The sequence below is a fragment of the Hyperolius riggenbachi genome, chromosome 4 (assembly GCF_040937935.1).
Source record: "Hyperolius riggenbachi isolate aHypRig1 chromosome 4, aHypRig1.pri, whole genome shotgun sequence".
Classification (NCBI taxonomy): Eukaryota; Metazoa; Chordata; class Amphibia; order Anura; family Hyperoliidae; genus Hyperolius; species Hyperolius riggenbachi.
In genome coordinates, this window is record NC_090649.1 from 134,777,604 (window position 1) to 134,803,514 (window position 25,911).

General features: G+C 50.6%; 9 non-coding genes and 1 pseudogene across 9 annotated transcripts; all 10 read right to left on the reverse strand.

Annotated features, from left to right (window-relative positions):
- Positions 1 to 273: 273 nt before the first annotated feature.
- On the reverse strand, positions 274 to 464 carry LOC137505572 (U2 spliceosomal RNA). Its single transcript, XR_011020180.1, has one exon. It is a non-coding gene; the product is annotated as a U2 spliceosomal RNA (small nuclear RNA).
- A 1,181-nt stretch (positions 465 to 1,645) lies between these two features.
- On the reverse strand, positions 1,646 to 1,836 carry LOC137505573 (U2 spliceosomal RNA). Its single transcript, XR_011020181.1, has one exon. It is a non-coding gene; the product is annotated as a U2 spliceosomal RNA (small nuclear RNA).
- A 1,178-nt stretch (positions 1,837 to 3,014) lies between these two features.
- On the reverse strand, positions 3,015 to 3,205 carry LOC137505586 (U2 spliceosomal RNA). Its single transcript, XR_011020194.1, has one exon. It is a non-coding gene; the product is annotated as a U2 spliceosomal RNA (small nuclear RNA).
- Positions 3,206 to 4,386: 1,181 nt separating this feature from the next.
- On the reverse strand, positions 4,387 to 4,577 carry LOC137505555 (U2 spliceosomal RNA). Its single transcript, XR_011020164.1, has one exon. It is a non-coding gene; the product is annotated as a U2 spliceosomal RNA (small nuclear RNA).
- A 1,177-nt stretch (positions 4,578 to 5,754) lies between these two features.
- On the reverse strand, positions 5,755 to 5,945 carry LOC137505091 (U2 spliceosomal RNA). Its single transcript, XR_011019713.1, has one exon. It is a non-coding gene; the product is annotated as a U2 spliceosomal RNA (small nuclear RNA).
- A 1,180-nt stretch (positions 5,946 to 7,125) lies between these two features.
- On the reverse strand, positions 7,126 to 7,316 carry LOC137505544 (U2 spliceosomal RNA). The gene has a single exon (XR_011020153.1). It is a non-coding gene; the product is annotated as a U2 spliceosomal RNA (small nuclear RNA).
- Positions 7,317 to 8,496: 1,180 nt separating this feature from the next.
- Positions 8,497 to 8,687, reverse strand: LOC137505102 (U2 spliceosomal RNA). Its single transcript, XR_011019724.1, has one exon. It is a non-coding gene; the product is annotated as a U2 spliceosomal RNA (small nuclear RNA).
- A 1,181-nt stretch (positions 8,688 to 9,868) lies between these two features.
- On the reverse strand, positions 9,869 to 10,081 carry LOC137505789 (U2 spliceosomal RNA; annotated as a pseudogene).
- A 7,202-nt stretch (positions 10,082 to 17,283) lies between these two features.
- On the reverse strand, positions 17,284 to 17,474 carry LOC137505114 (U2 spliceosomal RNA). Its single transcript, XR_011019736.1, has one exon. It is a non-coding gene; the product is annotated as a U2 spliceosomal RNA (small nuclear RNA).
- A 1,182-nt stretch (positions 17,475 to 18,656) lies between these two features.
- Positions 18,657 to 18,847, reverse strand: LOC137505574 (U2 spliceosomal RNA). Its single transcript, XR_011020182.1, has one exon. It is a non-coding gene; the product is annotated as a U2 spliceosomal RNA (small nuclear RNA).
- Positions 18,848 to 25,911: the final 7,064 nt, after the last annotated feature.

The window sequence follows — 25,911 nt, forward strand, 5'->3', positions numbered from 1 at the left end:
GAGTCCATGAATAAATGACACAGATGCACAAAAATAGGCACACACAGATTTGAAACAATGTTTTTATTGTGGATTTCACAATGTATCCTGCACCCAACAGTAGCAGCACAGACATAGACCGCACAGCAGGGTGGACAATACACAACACTTGCTACTGGCAAATTCACTTTGCAGAGGGACACTTAATTTCTCCACTACACTTCCCTACACTTAGTTAGTTAGTCAGCTGGGTATTTGAGTAGTTTTGATCTGTTTTTTGACACTAGTTAGAGAGAGTAGTGCACCGGTCCTGGAGGGACTGCAATACCAGGTCGATGCGCGGAGTGGACAGAGCAAGCTCTTCTTCCATCTCCCTGTTCCAAAAATCCATTTAATATATGGTCCCCAGATAGGGGACGTATCAGATATTAAACTGATAAGAACAGATACTACACTTGATCTTAGCCAAAAGGCCGAGAAGCGATAACCCTAATTACCTTCTAAATGCAGCAGCGGCGAACAGCGCACAACCAAGGCACTGCCCCGCACAGCCGGCTAACCCCGGCCAGCTACCAGCTGCCAGGGGGGGGGGCCCCTTCCCACTGCCTGTGCAGGCCTGCCGGGCCCCCGGGATGGGCGCACCTGTGCTAAACGCAGACGCACGGGCCAGGCTCAGCTGCCGCCTGATTACATTAGCATGGCCCCGCCCAGCGCCGGAACAGCCATCATCCCTCCGCTGACGTGCCTCCACGTCGAAGAGAAAAGTAAAGTAGGCTTCCGGCTCCCTGCATTCTGGCAACGCGCTAGGAGAGAGTGTGGAGGGCAGAGGAAGAAGTCAAGTCTCTAGCCTGGCTGGCTGTTTGAGAACACAGTGCGTCTTTCTTTCGTTCATCCTCCTTCCTCTTCATATCTCTCTGTCTGTGTGGACGTGCGCGGTGTGCCACAAGAGGGAGACACAGGCCGGGGAGTGGAGAGCCTAAACAGGAGTTGCCTTCCTAGCCTGCTGCACACTCTCACAGCCTGGCACTGAAGCAGGCACCTGAGCAGGTGGTGCTGAGTCATGCAGGAAGCCAACCGATGATGTCACAATGCTCTGAGCCCAGGCAGCTGCTAAGTAAAGGGGCTGCAGCCAGGGCTCTGCCTGCCAGTCCGCTGGAAGCTCTCTGGGGGAAGGATGCAGCTGCTTTTCTTGCAGAGGACAACGTGCAAACGTGAAGAAAAGTGATCCGTTCATGTTTTTTTTGACCTGCAGCAACTGTGCCGCGCAAGTACAATACAGACTAATCAAAATTAAAAATGATTTTTTTTTCTTTGGTTGTGGGGTTTTTTTTGTGTGTTTTTCTGACTTCTTTTCCTGTCTGTTCTCAGGTTCTGATAACCAATGTGAAATACAGAGTCCATGAATAAATGACACAGATGCACAAAAATAGGCACACACAGATTTGAAACAATGTTTTTATTGTGGATTTCACAATGTATCCTGCACCCAACAGTAGCAGCACAGACATAGACCGCACAGCAGGGTGGACAATACACAACACTTGCTACTGGCAAATTCACTTTGCAGAGGGACACTTAATTTCTCCACTACACTTCCCTACACTTAGTTAGTTAGTCAGCTGGGTATTTGAGTAGTTTTGATCTGTTTTTTGACACTAGTTAGAGAGAGTAGTGCACCGGTCCTGGAGGGACTGCAATACCAGGTCGATGCGCGGAGTGGACAGAGCAAGCTCTTCTTCCATCTCCCTGTTCCAAAAATCCATTTAATATATGGTCCCCAGATAGGGGACGTATCAGATATTAAACTGATAAGAACAGATACTACACTTGATCTTAGCCAAAAGGCCGAGAAGCGATAACCCTAATTACCTTCTAAATGCAGCAGCGGCGAACAGCGCACAACCCAGCACTGCCCCGCACAGCCGGCTAACCCCGGCCAGCTACCAGCTGCCAGGGGGAAACCCCCTTCCCACTGCCTGTGCAGGCCTGCCGGGCCCCCGGGATGGGCGCACCTGTGCTAAACGCAGACGCACGGGCCAGGCTCAGCTGCCGCCTGATTACATTAGCATGGCCCCGCCCAGCGCCGGAACAGCCATCACCCCTCCGCTGCCGTGCCTCCACTTCGAAGAGAAAAGTAAAGTAGGCTTCCGGCTCCCTGCATTCTGGCAACACGCTAGGAGAGAGTGTGGAGGGCAGAGGAAGAAGTCAAGTCTCTAGCCTGGCTGGCTGTTTGAGAACATAGTGCGTCTTTCTTTCGTTCATCCTCCTTCCTCTTCATATCTCTCTGTCTGTGTGGACGTGCGCGGTGTGCCACAAGAGGGAGACACAGGCCGGGGAGTGGAGAGCCTAAACAGGAGTTGCCTTCCTAGCCTGCTGCACACTCTCACAGCCTGGCACTGAAGCAGGCACCTGAGCAGGTGGTGCTGAGTCATGCAGGAAGCCAACCGATGATGTCACAATGCTCTGAGCCCAGGCAGCTGCTAAGTAAAGGGGCTGCAGCCAGGGCTCTGCCTGCCAGTCCGCTGGAAGCTCTCTGGGGGAAGGATGCAGCTGCTTTTCTTGCAGAGGACAACGTGCAAGCGTGAAGGAAAGTGATCCGTTCATTGTTTTTTTGACCTGCAGCAACTGCGCCGCGCAAGTACAATACAGACTTATCAAAATTAAAAATGATTTTTTTTTTCTTTGGTTGTGGGGTTTTTTGTGTGTTTTTCTGACTTCTTTTCCTGTCTGTTCTCAGGTTCTGATAACCAATGCGAAATACAGAGTTCATGAATAAATGACACTGATGCACAAAAATAGGCACACACAGATTTGAAACAATGTTTTTATTGTGGATTTCACAATGTATCCTGCACCCAACAGTAGCAGCACAGACATAGACCGCACAGCAGGGTGGACAATACACAACACTTGCTACTGGCAAATTCACTTTGCAGAGGGACACTTAATTTCTCCACTACACTTTCCTACACTTAGTTAGTTAGTCAGCTGGGTATTTGAGTAGTTTTGATCTGTTTTTTGACACTAGTTAGAGAGAGTAGTGCACCGGTCCTGGAGGTACTGCAATACCAGGTCGATGCGCGGAGTGGACAAAGCAAGCTCTTCTTCCATCTCCCTGTTCCAAAAATCCATTTAATATATGGTCCCCAGATAGGGGACGTATCAGATATTAAACTGATAAGAACAGATACTACACTTGATCTTAGCCAAAAGGCCGAGAAGCGATAACCCTAATTACCTTCTAAATGCAGCAGCGGCGAACAGCGCACAACCCAGCACTGCCCCGCACAGCCGGCTAACCCCGGCCAGCTACTAACTGCCAGGGGGGGGCCCCCTTCCCACTGCCTGTGCAGGCCTGCCGGGCCCCCGGGATGGGCGCACCTGTGCTAAACGCAGACGCACGGGCCAGGCTCAGCTGCCGCCTGATTACATTAGCATGGCCCCGCCCAGCGCCGGAACAGCCATCACCCCTCCGCTGCCGTGCCTCCACGTCGAAGAGAAAAGTAAAGTAGGCTTCCGGCTCCCTGCATTCTGGCAACACGCTAGGAGAGAGTGTGGAGGGCAGAGGAAGAAGTCAAGTCTCTAGCCTGGCTGGCTGTTTGAGAACACAGTGCGTCTTTCTTTCGTTCATCCTCCTTCCTCTTCATATCTCTCTGTCTGTGTGGACGTGCGCGGTGTGCCACAAGAGGGAGACACAGGCCGGGGAGTGGAGAGCCTAAACAGGAGTTGCCTTCCTAGCCTGCTGCACACTCTCACAGCCTGGCACTGAAGCAGGCACCTGAGCAGGTGGTGCTGAGTCATGCAGGAAGCCAACCGATGATGTCACAATGCTCTGAGCCCAGGCAGCTGCTAAGTAAAGGGGCTGCAGCCAGGGCTCTGCCTGCCAGTCCGCTGGAAGCTCTCTGGGGGAAGGATGCAGCTGCTTTTCTTGCAGAGGACAACGTGCAAACGTGAAGGAAAGTGATCCGTTCATGGTTTTTTTTACCTGCAGCAACTGCGCCGCGCAAGTACAATACAGACTAATCAAAATTAAAAATGATTTTTTTTTTCTTTGGTTGTGGGGTTTTTTTTGGTGTGTTTTTCTGACTTCTTTTCCTGTCTGTTCTCAGGTTCTGATAACCAATGCGAAATACAGAGTCCATGAATAAATGACACAGATGCACAAAAATAGGCACACACAGATTTGAAACAATGTTTTTATTGTGGATTTCACAATGTATCCTGCACCCAACAGTAGCAGCACAGACATAGACCGCACAGCAGGGTGGACAATACACAACACTTGCTACTGGCAAATTCACTTTGCAGAGGGACACTTAATTTCTCCACTACACTTCCCTACACTTAGTTAGTTAGTCAGCTGGGTATTTGAGTAGTTTTGATCTGTTTTTTGACACTAGTTAGAGAGAGTAGTGCACCGGTCCTGGAGGTACTGCAATACCAGGTCGATGCGCGGAGTGGACAGAGCAAGCTCTTCTTCCATCTCCCTGTTCCAAAAATCCATTTAATATATTGTCCCCAGATAGGGAACGTATCAGATATTAAACTGATAAGAACAGATACTACACTTGATCTTAGCCAAAAGGCCGAGAAGCGATAACCCTAATTACCTTCTAAATGCAGCAGCGGCGAACAGCGCACAACCCAGCACTGCCCCGCACAGCCGGCTAACCCCGGCCAGCTACCAGCTGCCAGGGGGGGGGCCCTTCCCACTGCCTGTGCAGGCCTGCCGGGCCCCCGGGATGGGCGCACCTGTGCTAAACGCAGACGCACGGGCCAGGCTCAGCTGCCGCCTGATTACATTAGCATGGCCCCGCCCAGCGCCGGAACAGCCATCACCCCTCCGCTGCCGTGCCTCCACTTCGAAGAGAAAAGTAAAGTAGGCTTCCGGCTCCCTGCATTCTGGCAACACGCTAGGAGAGAGTGTGGAGGGCAGAGGAAGAAGTCAAGTCTCTAGCCTGGCTGGCTGTTTGAGAACACAGTGCGTCTTTCTTTCGTTCATCCTCCTTCCTCTTCATATCTCTCTGTCTGTGTGGACGTGCGCGGTGTGCCACAAGAGGGAGACACAGGCCGGGGAGGGGAGAGCCTAAACAGGAGTTGCCTTCCTAGCCTGCTGCACACTCTCACAGCCTGGCACTGAAGCAGGCACCTGAGCAGGTGGTGCTGAGTCATGCAGGAAGCCAACCGATGATGTCACAATGCTCTGAGCCCAGGCAGCTGCTAAGTAAAGGGGCTGCAGCCAGGGCTCTGCCTGCCAGTCCGCTGGAAGCTCTCTGGGGGAAGGATGCAGCTGCTTTTCTTGCAGAGGACAACGTGCAAACGTGAAGGAAAGTGATCCGTTCATGGTTTTTATGACCTGCAGCAACTGCGCCGCACAAGTACAATACAGACTAATCAAAATTAAAAATGTTTTTTTTTTCTTTGGTTGTGGGTTTTTTTTGTGTGTTTTTCTGACTTCTTTTCCTGTCTGTTCTCAGGTTCTGATAACCAATGCGAAATACAGAGTCCATGAATAAATGACACAGATGCACAAAAATAGGCACACACAGATTTGAAACAATGTTTTTATTGTGGATTTCACAATGTATCCTGCACCCAACAGTAGCAGCACAGACATAGACCGCACAGCAGGGTGGACAATACACAACACTTGCTACTGGCAAATTCACTTTGCAGAGGGACACTTAATTTCTCCACTACACTTCCCTACACTTAGTTAGTTAGTCAGCTGGGTATTTGAGTAGTTTTGATCTGTTTTTTGACACTAGTTAGAAAGAGTAGTGCACCGGTCCTGGAGGTACTGCAATACCAGGTCGATGCGCGGAGTGGACAGAGCAAGCTCTTCTTCCATCTCCCTGTTCCAAAAATCCATTTAATATATGGTCCCCAGATAGGGGACGTATCAGATATTAAACTGATAAGAACAGATACTACACTTGATCTTAGCCAAAAGGCCGAGAAGCGATAACCCTAATTACCTTCTAAATGCAGCAGCGGCGAACAGCGCACAACCCAGCACTGCCCCGCACAGCCGGCTAACCCCGGCCAGCTACCAGCTGCCAGGGGGGAAACCCCCTTCCCACTGCCTGTGCAGGCCTGCCGGGCCCCCGGGATGGGCGCACCTGTGCTAAACGCAGACGCACGGGCCAGGCTCAGCTGCCGCCTGATTACATTAGCATGGCCCCGCCCAGCGCCGGAACAGCCATCATCCCTCCGCTGACGTGCCTCCACGTCGAAGAGAAAAGTAAAGTAGGCTTCCGGCTCCCTGCATTCTGGCAACGCGCTAGGAGAGAGTGTGGAGGGCAGAGGAAGAAGTCAAGTCTCTAGCCTGGCTGGCTGTTTGAGAACACAGTGCGTCTTTCTTTCGTTCATCCTCCTTCCTCTTCATATCTCTCTGTCTGTGTGGACGTGCGCGGTGTGCCACAAGAGGGAGACACAGGCCGGGGAGTGGAGAGCCTAAACAGGAGTTGCCTTCCTAGCCTGCTGCACACTCTCACAGCCTGGCACTGAAGCAGGCACCTGAGCAGGTGGTGCTGAGTCATGCAGGAAGCCAACCGATGATGTCACAATGCTCTGAGCCCAGGCAGCTGCTAAGTAAAGGGGCTGCAGCCAGGGCTCTGCCTGCCAGTCCGCTGGAAGCTCTCTGGGGGAAGGATGCAGCTGCTTTTCTTGCAGAGGACAACGTGCAAACGTGAAGGAAAGTGATCCGTTCATGGTTTTTATGACCTGCAGCAACTGCGCCGCGCAAGTACAATACAGACTAATCAAAATTAAAAATGATTTTTTTTTCTTTGGTTGTGGGGTTTTTTTTGTGTGTTTTTCTGACTTCTTTTCCTGTCTGTTCTCAGGTTCTGATAACCAATGCGAAATACAGAGTCCATGAATAAATGACACAGATGCACAAAAATAGGCACACACAGATTTGAAACAATGTTTTTATTGTGGATTTCACAATGTATCCTGCACCCAACAGTAGCAGCACAGACATAGACCGCACAGCAGGGTGGACAATACACAACACTTGCTACTGGCAAATTTACTTTGCAGAGGGACACTTAATTTCTCCACTACACTTTCCTACACTTAGTTAGTTAGTCAGCTGGGTATTTGAGTAGTTTTGATCTGTTTTTTGACACTAGTTAGAGAGAGTAGTGCACCGGTCCTGGAGGTACTGCAATACCAGGTCGATGCGAGGAGTGGACAGAGCAAGCTCTTCTTCCATCTCCCTGTTCCAAAAATCCATTTAATATATGGTCCCCAGATAGGGGACGTATCAGATATTAAACTGATAAGAACAGATACTACACTTGATCTTAGCCAAAAGGCCGAGAAGCGATAACCCTAATTACCTTCTAAATGCAGCAGCGGCGAACAGCGCACAACCCAGCACTGCCCCGCACAGCCGGCTAACCCCGGCCAGCTACCAGCTGCCAGGGGGGGGGCCCCCTTCCCACTGCCTGTGCAGGCCTGCCGGGCCCCCGGGATGGGCGCACCTGTGCTAAACGCAGACGCACGGGCCAGGCTCAGCTGCCGCCTGATTACATTAGCATGGCCCCGCCCAGCGCCGGAACAGCCATCACCCCTCCGCTGCCGTGCCTCCACGTCGAAGAGAAAAGTAAAGTAGGCTTCCGGCTCCCTGCATTCTGGCAACACGCTAGGAGAGAGTGTGGAGGGCAGAGGAAGAAGTCAAGTCTCTAGCCTGGCTGGCTGTTTGAGAACACAGTGCGTCTTTCTTTCGTTCATCCTCCTTCCTCTTCATATCTCTCTGTCTGTGTGGACGTGCACGGTGTGCCACAAGAGGGAGACACAGGCCGGGGAGTGGAGAGCCTAAACAGGAGTTGCCTTCCTAGCCTGCTGCACACTCTCACAGCCTGGCACTGAAGCAGGCACCTGAGCAGGTGGTGCTGAGTCATGCAGGAAGCCAACCGATGATGTCACAATGCTCTGAGCCCAGGCAGCTGCTAAGTAAAGGGGCTGCAGCCAGGGCTCTGCCTGCCAGTCCGCTGGAAGCTCTCTGGGGGAAGGATGCAGCTGCTTTTCTTGCAGAGGACAACGTGCAAACGTGAAGGAAAGTGATCCGTTCATGGTTTTTTTGACCTGCAGCAACTGCGCCGCGCAAGTACAATACAGACGAATCAAAATTAAAAATGATTTTTTTTTCTTTGGTTGTGGGTTTTTTTGTGTGTGTTTTTCTGACTTCTTTTCCTGTCTGTTCTCAGGTTCTGATAACCAATGCGAAATACAGAGTCCATGAATAAATGACACAGATGCACAAAAATAGGCACACACAGATTTGAAACAATGTTTTTATTGTGGATTTCACAATGTATCCTGCACCCAACAGTAGCAGCACAGACATAGACCGCACAGCAGGGTGGACAATACACAACACTTGCTACTGGCAAATTCACTTTGCAGAGGGACACTTAATTTCTCCACTACACTTCCCTACACTTAGTTAGTTAGTCAGCTGGGTATTTGAGTAGTTTTGATCTGTTTTTTGACACTAGTTAGAAAGAGTAGTGCACCGGTCCTGGAGGTACTGCAATACCAGGTCGATGCGCGGAGTGGACAGAGCAAGCTCTTCTTCCATCTCCCTGTTCCAAAAATCCATTTAATATATGGTCCCCAGATAGGGGACGTATCAGATATTAAACTGATAAGAACAGATACTACACTTGATCTTAGCCAAAAGGCCGAGAAGCGATAACCCTAATTACCTTCTAAATGCAGCAGCGGCGAACAGCGCACAACCCAGCACTGCCCTGCACAGCCGGCTAACCCCGGCCAGCTACCAGCTGCCAGGGGGGGGCCCCCTTCCCACTGCCTGTGCAGGCCTGCCGGGCCCCCGGGATGGGCGCACCTGTGCTAAACGCAGACGCACGGGCCAGGCTCAGCTGCCGCCTGATTACATTAGCATGGCCCCGCCCAGCGCCGGAACAGCCATCACCCCTCCGCTGCCGTGCCTCCACTTCGAAGAGAAAAGTAAAGTAGGCTTCCGGCTCCCTGCATTCTGGCAACACGCTAGGAGAGAGTGTGGAGGGCAGAGGAAGAAGTCAAGTCTCTAGCCTGGCTGGCTGTTTGAGAACATAGTGCGTCTTTCTTTCGTTCATCCTCCTTCCTCTTCATATCTCTCTGTCTGTGTGGACGTGCGCGGTGTGCCACAAGAGGGAGACACAGGCCGGGGAGTGGAGAGCCTAAACAGGAGTTGCCTTCCTAGCCTGCTGCACACTCTCACAGCCTGGCACTGAAGCAGGCACCTGAGCAGGTGGTGCTGAGTCATGCAGGAAGCCAACCGATGATGTCACAATGCTCTGAGCCCAGGCAGCTGCTAAGTAAAGGGGCTGCAGCCAGGGCTCTGCCTGCCAGTCCGCTGGAAGCTCTCTGGGGGAAGGATGCAGCTGCTTTTCTTGCAGAGGACAACGTGCAAACGTGAAGGAAAGTGATCCGTTCATGGTTTTTTTGACCTGCAGCAACTGCGCCGCGCAAGTACAATACAGACTAATCAAAATTAAAAATGATTTTTTTTTTCTTTGGTTGTGGGGTTTTTTTTGGTGTGTTTTTCTGACTTCTTTTCCTGTCTGTTCTCAGGTTCTGATAACCAATGCGAAATACAGAGTCCATAAATAAATGACACAGATGCACAAAAATAGGCACACAGAGATTTGAAACAATGTTTTTATTGTGGATTTCACAATGTATCCTGCACCCAACAGTAGCAGCACAGACATAGACCGCACAGCAGGGTGGACAATACACAACACTTGCTACTGGCAAATTCACTTTGCAGAGGGACACTTAATTTCTCCACTACACTTCCCTACACTTAGTTAGTTAGTCAGCTGGGTATTTGAGTAGTTTTGATCTGTTTTTTGACACTAGTTAGAGAGAGTAGTGCACCGGTCCTGGAGGTACTGCAATACCAGGTCGATGCGCGGAGTGGACAGAGCAAGCTCTTCTTCCATCTCCCTGTTCCAAAAATCCATTTAATATATGGTCCCCAGATAGGGGACGTATCAGATTTTTTTTTTTTTTGTCAATCAGTCCGGTCTTAAACTCGTCTGAAACACATAGTGCTTCCACATTCGAGATCTCAACCAATCATCACATTGACTTTAATTCTTTATAATCTTTTAAATCTTTTGAATCGATAAAATTTAAAATAAAGACAAACAAACAAAAACTCTGATTCCACAATACCATTCCAACAAAGCAAACTACCTTTCCGGCAAATAAACTCTAAGTTTCCGATTCTTCCTCAGACGTCCCTTCTACCAAGTCATCTTCTTCAGACGACTCAGATGACACATCCTCATCTTCTTCTCTACTTTCAATACTCCAAATTTCCTCAAAAAAGGGGTCATACTTAAACTCCACACTTTCCACAAAAGATTCTTCTTCCTTTTTCTTCACTGTATCAGCAACCAGCACACCAACACATCTTTTTAACTCTTCTTCCTTGTTGTTCACCAACTCACTATCACAACTTTTTGTTTCCGTTTCAGGTCTCGACACATTGTCCATCTTAACTTCCGTTATATCTGCCATTTGTTCTTCCTTCATACTCACATCCTCCTTTCTATACTTTTTGTACCACCAATATCCACTTTTCTGATCCACCTCAAAAGATCTCGGCAATTCAATTCTTCCTTCTTCTCTCAACCACACATGATAAGATCTTCTACCGTCCCATACTCCACAAGAATTCAAAAAGTCCTTCACAAACACCATTTCTTTCACAAAAGGTTCAAAAATCCCTCTAATTTCCTCTACTGGAACAAAAGGGTCATCCATGGAGACGACAATCTCCACCGGTTTACTCACATCCGAGCACAACATCACCGGGTCACTATTAGTCGCCATTCTTCTCCAACGAAAATACACTTCCGCACTCACCACATTTTTCCTTAAGGTAATATCCACGAACTTATATTTCCAATTTGCTTGCATGCAAAAAATATCCTCCTTAAGTAGTCCCAACCGATCCACAATGATCCCAAAACCAACGGAAATATCCAATTCCTCTCCATTCTTGGGCAAAATCCGCAAACAGTTCTGCTTCCTCTTCAAATCCATCCTCTGCTCCTACAGCTATGTGCCGGAGCTTGGGACCACACACTCACCAGGTCCTGTCCAACCGCCCTCCACACGAGGTAGAGACGGAAAGGGAAGCCCCAACTCTCGCCCCAGGTCAGCGTGAGCCGACCCGTTAATGGCTACCCGTCTGAGGGGCTTGCCAATAGTACCTACCACTGGTAAACCAGCAGCAGGCTGAGAGAAGGGAGGGGATGATCGCTTCCCGTTGCCAGGGGACTAAGCCTAGGACCAACTGCAGCAAGTGAGGTGCCCTCCGAAGAGGATCGATCCCCACAAGTAGTGTTGGGCGAACAGTGTTCGCCACTGTTCGGGTTCTGCAGAACATCACCCTGTTCAGGTGATGTTCGAGTTCGGCCGAACACCTGACGGTGCTCGGCCAAACCGTTCGGCCGCATGGCCGAACTAAGAGCGCATGGCCGAACGTTCCCCGAACGTTCGGCTAGCGCTGTGATTGGCCGAACGGGTCACGTGGTTCGGACCCGAACGCGCTCTGATTGGCCGAACGGTCACGTGGTTCGGGTAAATAAATACCCGAACCACATCATATCTCCGCCATTTGTCTGTGGGTTTAGCTTTGGGTAGGCAGGCAGGGTAGTTCGCGCTCCAGCCACGCTAGCCAGGGTCCCCCCCAGTCATTGTGTGTCGCTGCTGGGAACAGTAGTACACCGCTCGCTCAGCCAGACTATATATAGCATTGTTTACTGCCACTGTACCTCGCTCAGCCACGCTATATATAGCATTGTTTTTTCTGACACTCTGTGTACACGGCTTAGCCTGACTATATAGCATTGTATGTACTGCCACTGCACTGTGCACCTCGCTCAGCCACGCTATATATAGCATTTTGTTTTCTGACACTCTGTGTACACGGCTTAGCCTGACTATATAGCATTGTGTGTACTGCCACTGTGTGCACCTGGCTCAGCAGCCACGCTATATATAGCCTTGTGTTTTCTGACACTCTGTGTACACGGCTTAGCCTGACTATATAGCATTGTGTGTACTGCCACTGTACCTCGCTCAGCCACGCTATATATAGCATTGTGTTTTCTGACACTCTGTGTACATGGCTTAGCCTGACTATATAGCATTGTGTGTACTGCCACTGCACTGTGCACCTCGCTCAGCCACGCTATATATAGCATTGTGTTTTCTGACACTCTGTGTACACGGCTTAGCCTGACTATATAGCATTGTGTGTACTGCCACTGTGCACCTCGCTCAGCCACGCTATATATAGCCTTGTGTTTTCTGACACTCTGTGTACACGGCTTAGCCTGACTATATAGCATTGTGTGTACTGCCACTCTGTGTACACCGCTCAGCCAGACTATATAGCATTGTGTGTACTGCCACTCTGTGTCTGCTGGGAACAGTAGTACACCGCTCGCTCAGCCACACTATATAGCATTGTGTTTACTGCCACTCTGTGTACACCGCTCACCCAGCACACTATATAGCATTGTGTTTACTGCCACTCTGTGTCTGCTGGGAACAGTACACAACCACTATATGAGCTCACCATGAGTTCCTCAGAGACCTCCGCTGTGAGCAGCACTCCTAACAACAGCAACAGCCAACGCCCCACGCAAGCTATAACATCCACCCCAGCAGCCAGTGGTCAGCAGCAGCCCTCCCCGGAGGAGAACGTTGTGTCCATCGGTCCGGCGCCAGAGCGATTATTGAGGGCTGCCATTGAGGAGATGATGGGGCCTGATGTGGAGGAGGAGGTCGGGCTCAGGCCAGCATCCCAAGTTAATGTTGAGGACGATGAGGGGTCTGTGTCTGGGGATGTTGGGGTGGCAGAGGTGGTGGGTGGTTCAGACTCAGGAGAAGAGTTGAATGATGAGGATGATGATCGGGACCATCTGTATGTGCCTCAGAGTCCGACCCCGCAAAATATGTTGTATCGTGTGTTTAGGTACTAAAATCTGCGTTCCCACTTCCCAGTACTGCCCGGGTCCACGGATCCATATAATTTTTTGGGCAGCACTATCAAACTGTGGTACTATGAGTGAGTTGCCATGGTCCTTCTGTGCTGCCTGTCACACTCACCGTCTGTCTGCAGATGGATTGTTCAACACAGCTACGCCATCTGACATGTAGTCCTGGACCTTGTAGTCCTGGACCACGTCCTCCAACACCAATCGCCTGGAGAAGATTCCAGGCGATTGGTGTTGGAGGACGTGGAACTGCCCGATTGCTGTTCTGTGGGCTGCTGCATGGGTGTCAGAAAATGTTCCCACTCCAAGGACACTGCCAATACCATTCCCTTTTGGGCACTAGGCAGCAGCAGCTTGTGTTCTTTGCTGCCCTCCTGGTCCTCCTGGGTTTGCTGAAGTCAGTCTGTCGGCGTACAACTGGCTAGAGAAGGAGGAGGATGTCAATCTCCTCTCTAAAGTCTCCATCCTCAAGGGCCTGCTGGAATTGTTGCATTTTTGACCTGTCTGACACTTTCTTCAATCAGTTTTTTAACATTGTGTTTGTATAAACTGGGTATAAACCCAGTAATTGGTGTTGTCCAGATTCCAGAATAATGAATAGTAATGAATAGTGAATAATGCGCGGGCCGCGCTCAATGCAGTCTAGAATGAATTGAGCCATGTGTGCCAGAGAGTCCTGCCAGACTCCTCTGTCTTCTTGTTCTTGTGAGCGTTGTGATTGTTGTGATGCACCATATTCGTCACCAGCATCACTTTCTTCCTCTTCTGCTGTCCATTCCCGCTAAATTGTGGAAGTCCAACGTGCACCGCTCTGTCCCTCGGCAGTGGGGGCATCCAGTTCCTGCTCCAACTCCAGCTGTTCCTCGTCCTGTTCTTTGTTATAGCTGGGACCAGCGTTTCCTGAGGCAGGTTGCCTGATGTTGGTATCATCACGCTGATCATTTTCATCTTCAGAATCCCCCACTTGCATCATGCCAGCGGTTTCCATCTTCAACATTGATTTCTTCAGTAAACACAGCAGTGGTATTGTAATGCTGACTGTAGAGTTGTCACTGCAGTGCTCAGTCACAAGCAACGTGGATTGCTCAAAATTTTGGAGGACTTGGCAGAGATCCAACATGGTGGCCCAATCAGATCCACAGAAGCTTTGTAGCTACTAGCTAGCTGCTGGAATGCGCCTCGGCACTGCGCAAAAGCGTGCTAGCATGTGCAGCGTAGAATTCCAGCGCATAGGGAGGGACATCACCCAGTGAGTGATGGTGCGCTACATTGAAGCGCTCCTGCATCTCTTGGTGAGTCCTTCAGAACCGGTACTGGACTTTAAACAATGTTTTTTTTTTTTCCTTCAACAGAAGATCTGCCACGTTGGAGAACTTGGAGTGAGGAGGACGCCGCCGACCCCGACACCAAGCTGAACCCCGGCGAACTCCAAGCAGAGGATCTTCAGGAACCCTCAAGGCTTTGAGCAAGCTGAGGAGGATCAGCAGTCCCGACGAGACCTCTCCTCATATGTGACTGAGTGCAGTGGAGTAGAGCTCCCCAGAACAACCTCTCACTTGTCACTTTGTCACTGGTCACTTGTCACTTTGTCATTTTGTCACTTTGTCACTTGTCACTTGTCACTTTGTCATTTTGTCACTTTGTCACTTTGTCACTTGTCACTTGTCACTTTGTCATTTTGTCACTTTGTCATTTTGTCACTTTGTCACTGGTCACTGTCACTTGTCACTTGGTCACTTGTCACTTGGTCACTTGTCCAGATGATCTCGGTACACCTCCTGCGATTCAAATTCCTGCACACATTGCTCTGGGATTTGGGTGTGATGAATGATGCATCTAACTGGCCACCGGAGGCAATTAAGGCCTTCAAAACATTGAAAGCAGCTTTCTGTTCCGCCCCCATTTTGCGTCATGTTGAGTTGTTGACGTCATGTTCATCCTCGGCCTCGCCTTGCATTTCAGTGCGAGGTGCATTTTCCACAGAAAAAGGTTGTGAATCCGGGCACAACATTTGTGGCTGTTCCATTGACCTTTCACAGGTAGAAGATTGTGGGGGTGGGAATAGCTCCTCCGAATAGCCCATTGTGTCCTGAAAACTACTCATTGCATTGCTTTGCGCACGCATTTTTTTGTCCTCATGCAAGGCCTGAGTTGCACCTGAAAGCGTGGCCTTCTCCTCCTGCGCCTCCTCCTGTTCCATCACGTCTGCTGCTGCTGGGTTAGCGTTGACGCCCGGTCCCTGTTTATTGAACCTCTTATCTTTATTACATTTATGACTGCATGGCGGTAAAAAGCATGCCATCCGCACGCTTCTTGTCCGCATGCAAGGCCTGGGTTGTTGTGCCTCAAAAAGCATGGCCTTCTCCTCCTGCGCCTGCTCCTGTTCCATCACGTGTGCTGCTGCTGCTGGGTTAGCATTGCCGGTCCCTGTTTATGGAACCTCTTATCTTTATTACATTTATGACTGCATGGAGGTAAAAAGCATGCTATCCGCACGCTTCTTGTCCTCATGCAAGGCCTGGGTTGTTGTGTCTCAAAAAGCATGGCCTTCTCCTCCTGCGCCTGCTCCTGTTCCATCACGTCTGCTGCTGCTGGTGCTGGGTTAGCGTTACCGGTCCCTTTTCCTGGAACCTCTTCTCTGTATTACATTTATGACTGCATGGCGACAAAAAGCATGTTACCTGTGCAAAGAAACATGACATTTTCCACATTTAAAAGACAGTTTTTCCTTTGAAACTTTACAATCAATTTTCTCAAAAACTATAAGCTCTTTTTCAAATATTTTTTTTCCTCTTGTACCCACTCCCAAGGTGCACATACCCTGCAAATTTGGGGTATGTAGCATGTAAGGAAGCTTTACAAAGCACGAAAGTTCGGGTCCCCATTGACTTCCATTATGTTCGGAGTTCGGCGCGAACACCCGAACATCGCGGCGATGTTCGGCGAACGTTCGCGAACCCGAACATCTAGGTGTTCGCCCAACACTACCCACAAGGCGGATCTTCGGGTACCCCTGGCACCTTCTGGCTTCGAATCAAGGCTGGAACTGCACTTGATCTTAGCCAAAAGGCCGAGAAGCGATAACCCTAATTACCTTCTAAATGCAGCAGCGGCGAACAGCGCACAACCCAGCACTGCCCCGCACAGCCGGCTAACCCCGGCCAGCTACCAGCTGCCAGGGGGGGGGGCCCCCTTCCCACTGCCTGTGCAGGCCTGCCGGGCCCCCGGGATGGGCGCACCTGTGCTAAACGCAGACGCACGGGCCAGGCTCAGCTGCCGCCTGATTACATTAGCATGGCCCCGCCCAGCGCCGGAACAGCCATCACCCCTCCGCTGCCATGCCTCCACGTCGAAGAGAAAAGTAAAGTAGGCTTCCGGCTCCCTGCATTCTGGCAACACGCTAGGAGAGAGTGTGGAGGGCAGAGGAAGAAGTCAAGTCTCTAGCCTGGCTGGCTGTTTGAGAACACAGTGCGTCTTTCTTTCGTTCATCCTCCTTCCTCTTCATATCTCTCTGTCTGTGTGGACGTGCGCGGTGTGCCACAAGAGGGAGACACAGGCCGGGGAGTGGAGAGCCTAAACAGGAGTTGCCTTCCTAGCCTGCTGCACACTCTCACAGCCTGGCACTGAAGCAGGCACCTGAGCAGGTGGTGCTGAGTCATGCAGGAAGCCAACCGATGATGTCACAATGCTCTGAGCCCAGGCAGCTGCTAAGTAAAGGGGCTGCAGCCAGGGCTCTGCCTGCCAGTCCGCTGGAAGCTCTCTGGGGGAAGGATGCAGCTGCTTTTCTTGCAGAGGACAACGTGCAAACGTGAAGGAAAGTGATCCGTTCATGGTTTTTATGACCTGCAGCAACTGCGCCGCGCAAGTACAATACAGACTAATCAAAATTAAAAATGATTTTTTTTTCTTTGGTTGTGGGTTTTTTTTTTGTGTGTTTTTCTGACTTCTTTTCCTGTCTGTTCTCAGGTTCTGATAACCAATGCGAAATACAGAGTCCATGAATAAATGACACAGATGCACAAAAATAGGCACACACAGATTTGAAACAATGTTTTTATTGTGGATTTCACAATGTATCCTGCACCCAACAGTAGCAGCACAGACATAGACCGCACAGCAGGGTGGACAATACACAACACTTGCTACTGGCAAATTTACTTTGCAGAGGGACACTTAATTTCTCCACTACACTTTCCTACACTTAGTTAGTTAGTCAGCTGGGTATTTGAGTAGTTTTGATCTGTTTTTTGACACTAGTTAGAGAGAGTAGTGCACCGGTCCTGGAGGTACTGCAATACCAGGTCGATGCGCGGAGTGGACAGAGCAAGCTCTTCTTCCATCTCCCTGTTCCAAAAATCCATTTAATATATGGTCCCCAGATAGGGGACGTATCAGATATTAAACTGATAAGAACAGATACTACACTTGATCTTAGCCAAAAGGCCGAGAAGCGATAACCCTAATTACCTTCTAAATGCAGCAGCGGCGAACAGCGCACAACCCAGCACTGCCCCGCACAGCCGGCTAACCCCGGCCAGCTACCAGCTGCCAGGGGGGGAGGCCCCCTTCCCACTGCCTGTGCAGGCCTGCCGGGCCCCCGGGATGGGCGCACCTGTGCTAAACGCAGACGCACGGGCCAGGCTCAGCTGCCACCTGATTACATTAGCATGGCCCCGCCCTGCGCCGGAACAGCCATCACCCCTCCGCTGCCGTGCCTCCACGTCGAAGAGAAAAGTAAAGTAGGCTTCCGGCTCCCTGCATTCTGGCAACACGCTAGGAGAGAGTGTGGAGGGCAGAGGAAGAAGTCAAGTCTCTAGCCTGGCTGGCTGTTTGAGAACACAGTGCGTCTTTCTTTCGTTCATCCTCCTTCCTCTTCATATCTCTCTGTCTGTGTGGACGTGCACGGTGTGCCACAAGAGGGAGACACAGGCCGGGGAGTGGAGAGCCTAAACAGGAGTTGCCTTCCTAGCCTGCTGCACACTCTCACAGCCTGGCACTGAAGCAGGCACCTGAGCAGGTGGTGCTGAGTCATGCAGGAAGCCAACCGATGATGTCACAATGCTCTGAGCCCAGGCAGCTGCTAAGTAAAGGGGCTGCAGCCAGGGCTCTGCCTGCCAGTCCGCTGGAAGCTCTCTGGGGGAAGGATGCAGCTGCTTTTCTTGCAGAGGACAACGTGCAAACGTGAAGGAAAGTGATCCGTTCATGGTTTTTTTGACCTGCAGCAACTGCGCCGCGCAAGTACAATACAGACGAATCAAAATTAAAAATGATTTTTTTTTTCTTTGGTTGTGGGTTTTTTTGTGTGTGTTTTTCTGACTTCTTTTCCTGTCTGTTCTCAGGTTCTGATAACCAATGCGAAATACAGAGTCCATGAATAAATGACACAGATGCACAAAAATAGGCACACACAGATTTGAAACAATGTTTTTATTGTGGATTTCACAATGTATCCTGCACCCAACAGTAGCAGCACAGACATAGACCGCACAGCAGGGTGGACAATACACAACACTTGCTACTGGCAAATTCACTTTGCAGAGGGACACTTAATTTCTCCACTACACTTCCCTACACTTAGTTAGTTAGTCAGCTGGGTATTTGAGTAGTTTTGATCTGTTTTTTGACACTAGTTAGAGAGAGTAGTGCACCGGTCCTGGAGGGACTGCAATACCAGGTCGATGCGCGGAGTGGACAGAGCAAGCTCTTCTTCCATCTCCCTGTTCCAAAAATCCATTTAATATATGGTCCCCAGATAGGGGACGTATCAGATATTAAACTGATAAGAACAGATACTACACTTGATCTTAGCCAAAAGGCCGAGAAGCGATAACCCTAATTACCTTCTAAATGCAGCAGCGGCGAACAGCGCACAACCCAGCACTGCCCCGCACAGCCGGCTAACCCCGGCCAGCTACCAGCTGCCAGGGGGGAAACCCCCTTCCCACTGCCTGTGCAGGCCTGCCGGGCCCCCGGGATGGGCGCACCTGTGCTAAACGCAGACGCACGGGCCAGGCTCAGCTGCCGCCTGATTACATTAGCATGGCCCCGCCCAGCGCCGGAACAGCCATCATCCCTCCGCTGACGTGCCTCCACGTCGAAGAGAAAAGTAAAGTAGGCTTCCGGCTCCCTGCATTCTGGCAACGCGCTAGGAGAGAGTGTGGAGGGCAGAGGAAGAAGTCAAGTCTCTAGCCTGGCTGGCTGTTTGAGAACACAGTGCGTCTTTCTTTCGTTCATCCTCCTTCCTCTTCATATCTCTCTGTCTGTGTGGACGTGCGCGGTGTGCCACAAGAGGGAGACACAGGCCGGGGAGTGGAGAGCCTAAACAGGAGTTGCCTTCCTAGCCTGCTGCACACTCTCACAGCCTGGCACTGAAGCAGGCACCTGAGCAGGTGGTGCTGAGTCATGCAGGAAGCCAACCGATGATGTCACAATGCTCTGAGCCCAGGCAGCTGCTAAGTAAAGGGGCTGCAGCCAGGGCTCTGCCTGCCAGTCCGCTGGAAGTAGTGTTGGGCGAACAGTGTTCGCCACTGTTCGGGTTCTGCAGAACATCACCCTGTTCGGGTGATGTTCGAGTTCGGCCGAACACCTGACGGTGCTCGGCCAAACCGTTCGGCCATATGGCCGAACTAAGAGCGCATGGCCGAACGTTCCCCGAACGTTCGGCTAGCGCTGTGATTGGCCGAACGGGTCACGTGGTTCGGACCCGAACGCGCTCTGATTGGCCGAACGGTCACGTGGTTCGGGTAAATAAATACCCGAACCACGTCATATCTCCGCCATTTGTCTGTGGGTTTAGCTTTGGGTAGGCAGGCAGGGTAGTTCGCGCTCCAGCCACGCTAGCCAGGGTCCCCCCTGTCATTGTGTCACTGCTGGGAACAGTAGTACACCGCTTGCTCAGCCACACTATATAGCATTCTGTTTACTGCCACTCTGTGTACCTCGCTCAGCCACACTATATAGCATTCTGTTTACTGCCACTCTGTGTCTGCTGGGAATAGTAGTACACCGCTTGCTCAGCCACACTATATAGCATTCTGTTTACTGCCACTCTGTGTACCTCGCTCAGCCACACTATATAGCATTCTGTTTACTGCCACTCTGTGTCTGCTGGGAATAGTGGTACACCGCTCGCTCAGCCACACTATATAGCATTCTGTTCACTGTTCTGTGTCTGCTTGGAATAGTGGTACACCGCTCGCTCAGCCACACTATATAGCATTCTGTTTACTGTTCTGTGTCTGCTGGGAATAGTGGTACACCGCTCGCTCAGCCACACTATATAGCATTCTGTTTACTGTTCTGTGTCTGCTGGGAATAGTGGTACACCGCTCGCTCAGCCACACTATATAGCATTCTGTGCACTGTTCTGTGTCTGCTGGGAATAGTGGTACACCGCTCGCTCAGCCACACTATATAGCATTCTGTTCACTGTTCTGTGTCTGCTGGGAATAGTGGTACACCGCTCGCTCAGCCACACTATATAGCATTCTGTTTACTGTTCTGTGTCTGCTGGGAATAGTGGTACACCGCTCGCTCATCCACACTATATAGCATTCTGTTCACTGTTCTGTGTCTGCTGGGAATAGTGGTACACCGCCCGCTCAGCCACACTATATAGCATTCTGTTCACTGTTCTGTGTCTGCTGGGAATAGTGGTACACCGCTCGCTCAGCCACACTATATAGCATTCTGTTCACTGTTCTGTGTCTGCTGGGAACAGTAGTACACCGCTCGCTCAGCCAGAGTATATAGCATTGTGTTTACTGCCACTCTGTGTACACCGCTCAGCCAGACTATATACCATTGTTTACTGACACTCTGTGTACACCGCTCAGCCAGACTATATACCATTGTTTACTGACACTCTGTGTACACCGCTCAGCCAGACTATATACCATTGTTTACTGCCACTCTGATTCTGCTGGGAACAGTAGTACACCGCTCGCTCAGCCAGACTATATAGCATTGTGTTTACTGCCACTCTGTGTACACCGCTCAGCCAGACTATATACCATTGTTTACTGACACTCTGTGTACACCGCTCAGCCAGACTATATACCATTGTTTACTGAAACTCTGTGTACACCGCTCAGCCAGACTATATACCATTGTTTACTGCCACTCTGATTCTGCTGGGAACAGTAGTACACCGCTCGCTCAGCCAGACTATATACCATTGTTTACTGACACTATATAGCAGACTATATAGCATTGTGTGTACACCGCTCAGCCAGACTATATACCATTGTTTACTGACACTCTGTGTACACCGCTCAGCCAGACTATATACCATTGTTTACTGCCACTCTGATTCTGCTGGGAACAGTAGTACACCGCTCGCTCAGCCAGACTATATACCATTGTTTACTGACACTCTGTGTACACCGCTCAGCCAGACTATATACCATTGTTTACTGCCACTCTGATTCTGCTGGGAACAGTAGTACACCGCTCGCTCAGCCAGACTATATACCATTGTTTGCTGACACTCTGTGTACACCGCTCAGCCAGACTATATACCATTGTTTACTGCCACTCTGATTCTGCTGGGAACAGTAGTACACCGCTCGCTCAGCCAGACTATATACCATTGTTTACTGACACTATATAGCAGACTATATAGCATTGTGTGTACACCGCTCAGCCAGACTATATACCATTGTTTACTGACACTCTGTGTACACCGCTCAGCCAGACTATATACCATTGTTTACTGCCACTCTGATTCTGCTGGGAACAGTAGTACACCGCTCGCTCAGCCAGACTATATACCATTGTTTACTGACACTCTGTGTACACCGCTCAGCCAGACTATATACCATTGTTTACTGCCACTCTGATTCTGCTGGGAACAGTAGTACACCGCTCGCTCAGCCAGACTATATAGCATTGTGTTTACTGCCACTCTGTGTACACCGCTCAGCCACACTATATAGCATTGCGTACTCTGCCAGTCAGTGTGTATATTGCTGGGATCAGTAATACTCCACTCACCGTCAACCACTATATGAGCTCAACATGAGTTCCCCAGAGACCTCCGCTGTGAGCAGCACTCCCAACAACAGCAACAGCCAACGCCCCACGCAAGCTATAACATCCACCCCAGCAGCCAGTGGTCAGCAGCAGCCCTCCCCGGAGGAGAACGTTGTGTCCATCAGTCCGTCGCCAGAGCGATTAATGAGGGCTGCCATTGAGGAGATGATGGGGCCTGATGTGGAGGAGGAGGTCTGGCTCAGGCCAGCATCCCAAGTTAATGTTGAGGACGATGAGGGGTCTGTGTCTGGGGATGTTGGGGTGGCAGAGGTGGTGGGTGGGTCAGACTCAGGAGAAGAGTTGTATGATGAGGATGATGATCGGGACCATCTGTATGTGCCTCAGAGTCCGACCCCGGAAAACATGTTGTATCGTGTGTTTAGGTACTAAAATCTGCGTTCCCTCCCAGTAGTGTTGGGCGAACAGTGTTTGCCACTGTTCGGGTTCTGCAGAACATCACCCTGTTCGGGGTGACTATATAGCAGACTATATAGCATTGTGTTTAATGCCACTCTGTGTACACGGCTCAGCCACACTATATAGCATTGTGTTTACTTCCACTCTGTGTCTGCTGGGAACAGTAGTACACCGCTCACCCGCCACTGTATAGCATTGTGCTCTGTGTCACTGCTGACAATAGTGGTACACCGCTCACCCACCACTGTATAGCATTTCTGTACTGCCACTGTACTGCTGCCAGTCAGCGTGTACTTTAAGGATAAGTGAAATGAGGAAGAAATCCGGTGAAAGAGGGAGGGGCAAGGGAAGAGGTGTTTCCCCTGACGGTTCACGTACAGGCCACAGGGGAGCACCCAAGAAAACCCACTCAATACTGCCCATGTTGTCCAGGACAACAACCCTCACAGATCCAAAAGAACAGGACCAGATAATTACTTGGATGACCTCTCAAGCGTCCAGCAGTGGGTTAAGCAGCACCAGCACATCACGCACGAGGTCCGAGTCCTCAGCCAGTTAAAGTCTGGGCTTTCTTTGAAGACTGCACTGAGGATGTTACCATGGCGATTTGCAAGGTGTGCAAGACCCGCCTGAGCAGGGGGAAAAGTATTAACAACCTCTCCACCACCAGCATGAGCCGCCACATTCTATCCAAACATCCCACTCTGTGGGCAAACGCGGCAGGACAGGGTACCACCAGCAACACTGCCTCCCTTGGGTTCACCAGACTCACCACCAGACCCGCCTCAGCAGCAGCAGTAGCCCAGCCATTGCGTGGTTCACAACATTCACAAACATCAGACGATGCTGACACTGTCACTTTCCGGACTAGTGCTCTTGAGGTCTCCCAGTGTTCATCAAACACAACAACCAACAGCCCTTCGGTGTGCAGCGCTACGGTTGAGTTGTCTGTCTCTGAGATGTTTGAGCACAAGAGGAAATTGCCAGCAAATGACCCCCGGGCCGTGGCAGTAACAGCCAGCCAGCATAGCCAAGCTTCTGGCCTGCGAAATGCTGCCATATCGAGTGGTGGAGACAAACAGCTTCAAGGGCATGATGTCAGTGGCCATCCCACGTTACGTTGTTCCCAGCCGCTACCACTTTGCGCGCTCTGCAGTGCCTGAGTTGCATGAGCACGTGGTCAGCTAAATAACCCGAAGCTTGAAGAATGCCGTTGCCTGCAAGGTTCACCTCACCACTGACACCTGGACGAGTGCGTTCGGCCAGGGTCGATACATCTCCCTTACCGCGCACTGGGTGAACCTTGTGGAGCCTGGCAGCGATTCCTCACCTGCTACGGCGCGGGTGTTGCCCACGCCGCAAACAGCTGGATAACAACAGCAGCACCTACCTCTCTGACTCCTTCTCCTCCAACGCATCTCAAAGCTGTACCTCATCCGGAAATGCTAACCCAGCACCAGCAGCAGTAGGATCGTGGAAGCAGTGCAGCACAGCTGTTGGCATGCGTCAGCAAGCGTTGCTGAAGCTGATCTGCCTTGGGGATAAGCAGCACACAGGGGAGGAAATTTGGAGGGGAATAAAGGAACAGACGGATTTGTGGCTGGCACCGCTGGACCTGAAACCGGGCATGAAGCTAGACACCTGGCACGAACTGGCAATGTACGCAATAGAGGTGCTGGCTTGCCCGGCAGCCAGCGTTATGTCGGAACGCTGTTTCAGTGCTGCCGGAGGCATCATCACAGATCGGCGTATCCGCCTCTCCACAGAAAATGCAGACCGTCTGACTCAAATTAAAATGAATCAATCCTGGATTGGAAACGACTACGCAACACTCCTGGACCCCAACCAAGTAACATGACCGATGAACATCTGGGATGGTTTAGCGTTTCCGGTCCCTGTTTATTGAACCTCTCATCTGTATTACATTTATGACTGCATGGCGGCAAAAAGCATTGCTGCTATATCCGCACGCTTTTTGTCCTCATGCAAGGCCTGGGTTGTTGTGTCTCACAAAGCGTGGCCTTCTCCTCCTGCGCCTTCTCCTGTTCCATCACGTGTGCTGCTGCTGCTGCTGCTGCTGCTGCTGCTGGGTTACCGTTGCCGGTCCCTGTTTATGGAACCTCTTATCTTTATTACATTTATGACTACATGGCGGTACAAAGCATGCTATCCGCACGCTTTTTGTCCTCATGCAAGGCCTGGGTTGTTGTGTCTCACAAAGCGTGGCCTTCTCCTCCTGCGCCTCCTCCTGTTCCATCACGTGTGCTGCTGCTGCTGCTGCTGCTGCTGGGTTACCGTTGCCGCGTGGTCCCTGTTTATGGAACCTCTTATCTTTATTACATTTATGACTACATGGCGGTACAAAGCATGCTATCCGCACGCTTTTTGCCCTCATGCAAGGCCTGGGTTGTTGTGTCTCACAAAGCGTGGCCTTCTCCTCCTGCGCCTCCTCCTGTTCCATCACGTGTGCTGCTGCTGCTGCTGCTGCTGCTGGGTTACCGTTGCCGCGTGGTCCCTGTTTATTGAACCTCTTATCTTTATTACATTTATGACTACATGGCGGTACAAAGCATGCTATCCGCACGCTTTTTGTCCTCATGCAAGGCCTGGGTTGTTGTGTCTCACAAAGCGTGGCCTTCTCCTCCTGCGCCTCCTCCTGTTCCATCACGTGTGCTGCTGCTGCTGCTGCTGCTGGGTTAGCGTTGCCGCGTGGTCCCTGTTTATTGAACCTCTTATCTTTATTACATTTATGACTACATGGCGGTACAAAGCATGCTATCCGCACGCTTTTTGTCCTCATGCAAGGCCTGGGTTGTTGTGTCTCACAAAGCGTGGCCTTCTCCTCCTGCGCCTCCTCCTGTTCCATCACGTGTGCTGCTGCTGGGTTAGCGTTGCCGCGTGGTCCCTGTTTATTGAACCACTTATCTTTATTACATTTATGACTGCATGGTGGTACAAAGCATGCTATCCGCACGCTTCTTGTCCTCATGCAAGGCCTGGGTTGTTGTGTCTCAAAGCGTGGCCTTCTCCTCCTGCGCCACCCTCCTCCTGTTCCATCACGTGTGCTGCTGCTGGGTTAGCATTACCGGTCCCTTTTCCTGGAACCTCTTATATGTATTACATTTATGACTGCATGCCGACAAAAAGCATGTTACCTGTGCAAAGAAAACAGACATTTCCCGCATTTAAAAGACAGTTTTCCCTTTGAAACTTTAAAATCGATTTTCTCAAAAACTATAAGCTCTTTTTGCTAAATTTTTTTTTCCTCTTGTACCCACTCCCAAGGTGCACATACCCTGTAAATTTGGGGTATGTAGCATGTAAGGAGGCTTTACAAACCACAAAAGTTCGGGTCCCCATTGACTTCCATTATGTTCGGAGTTCGGGTCGAACACCCGAACATCGCGGCCATGTTCGGCCTGTTCGGCCCGAACCCGAACAT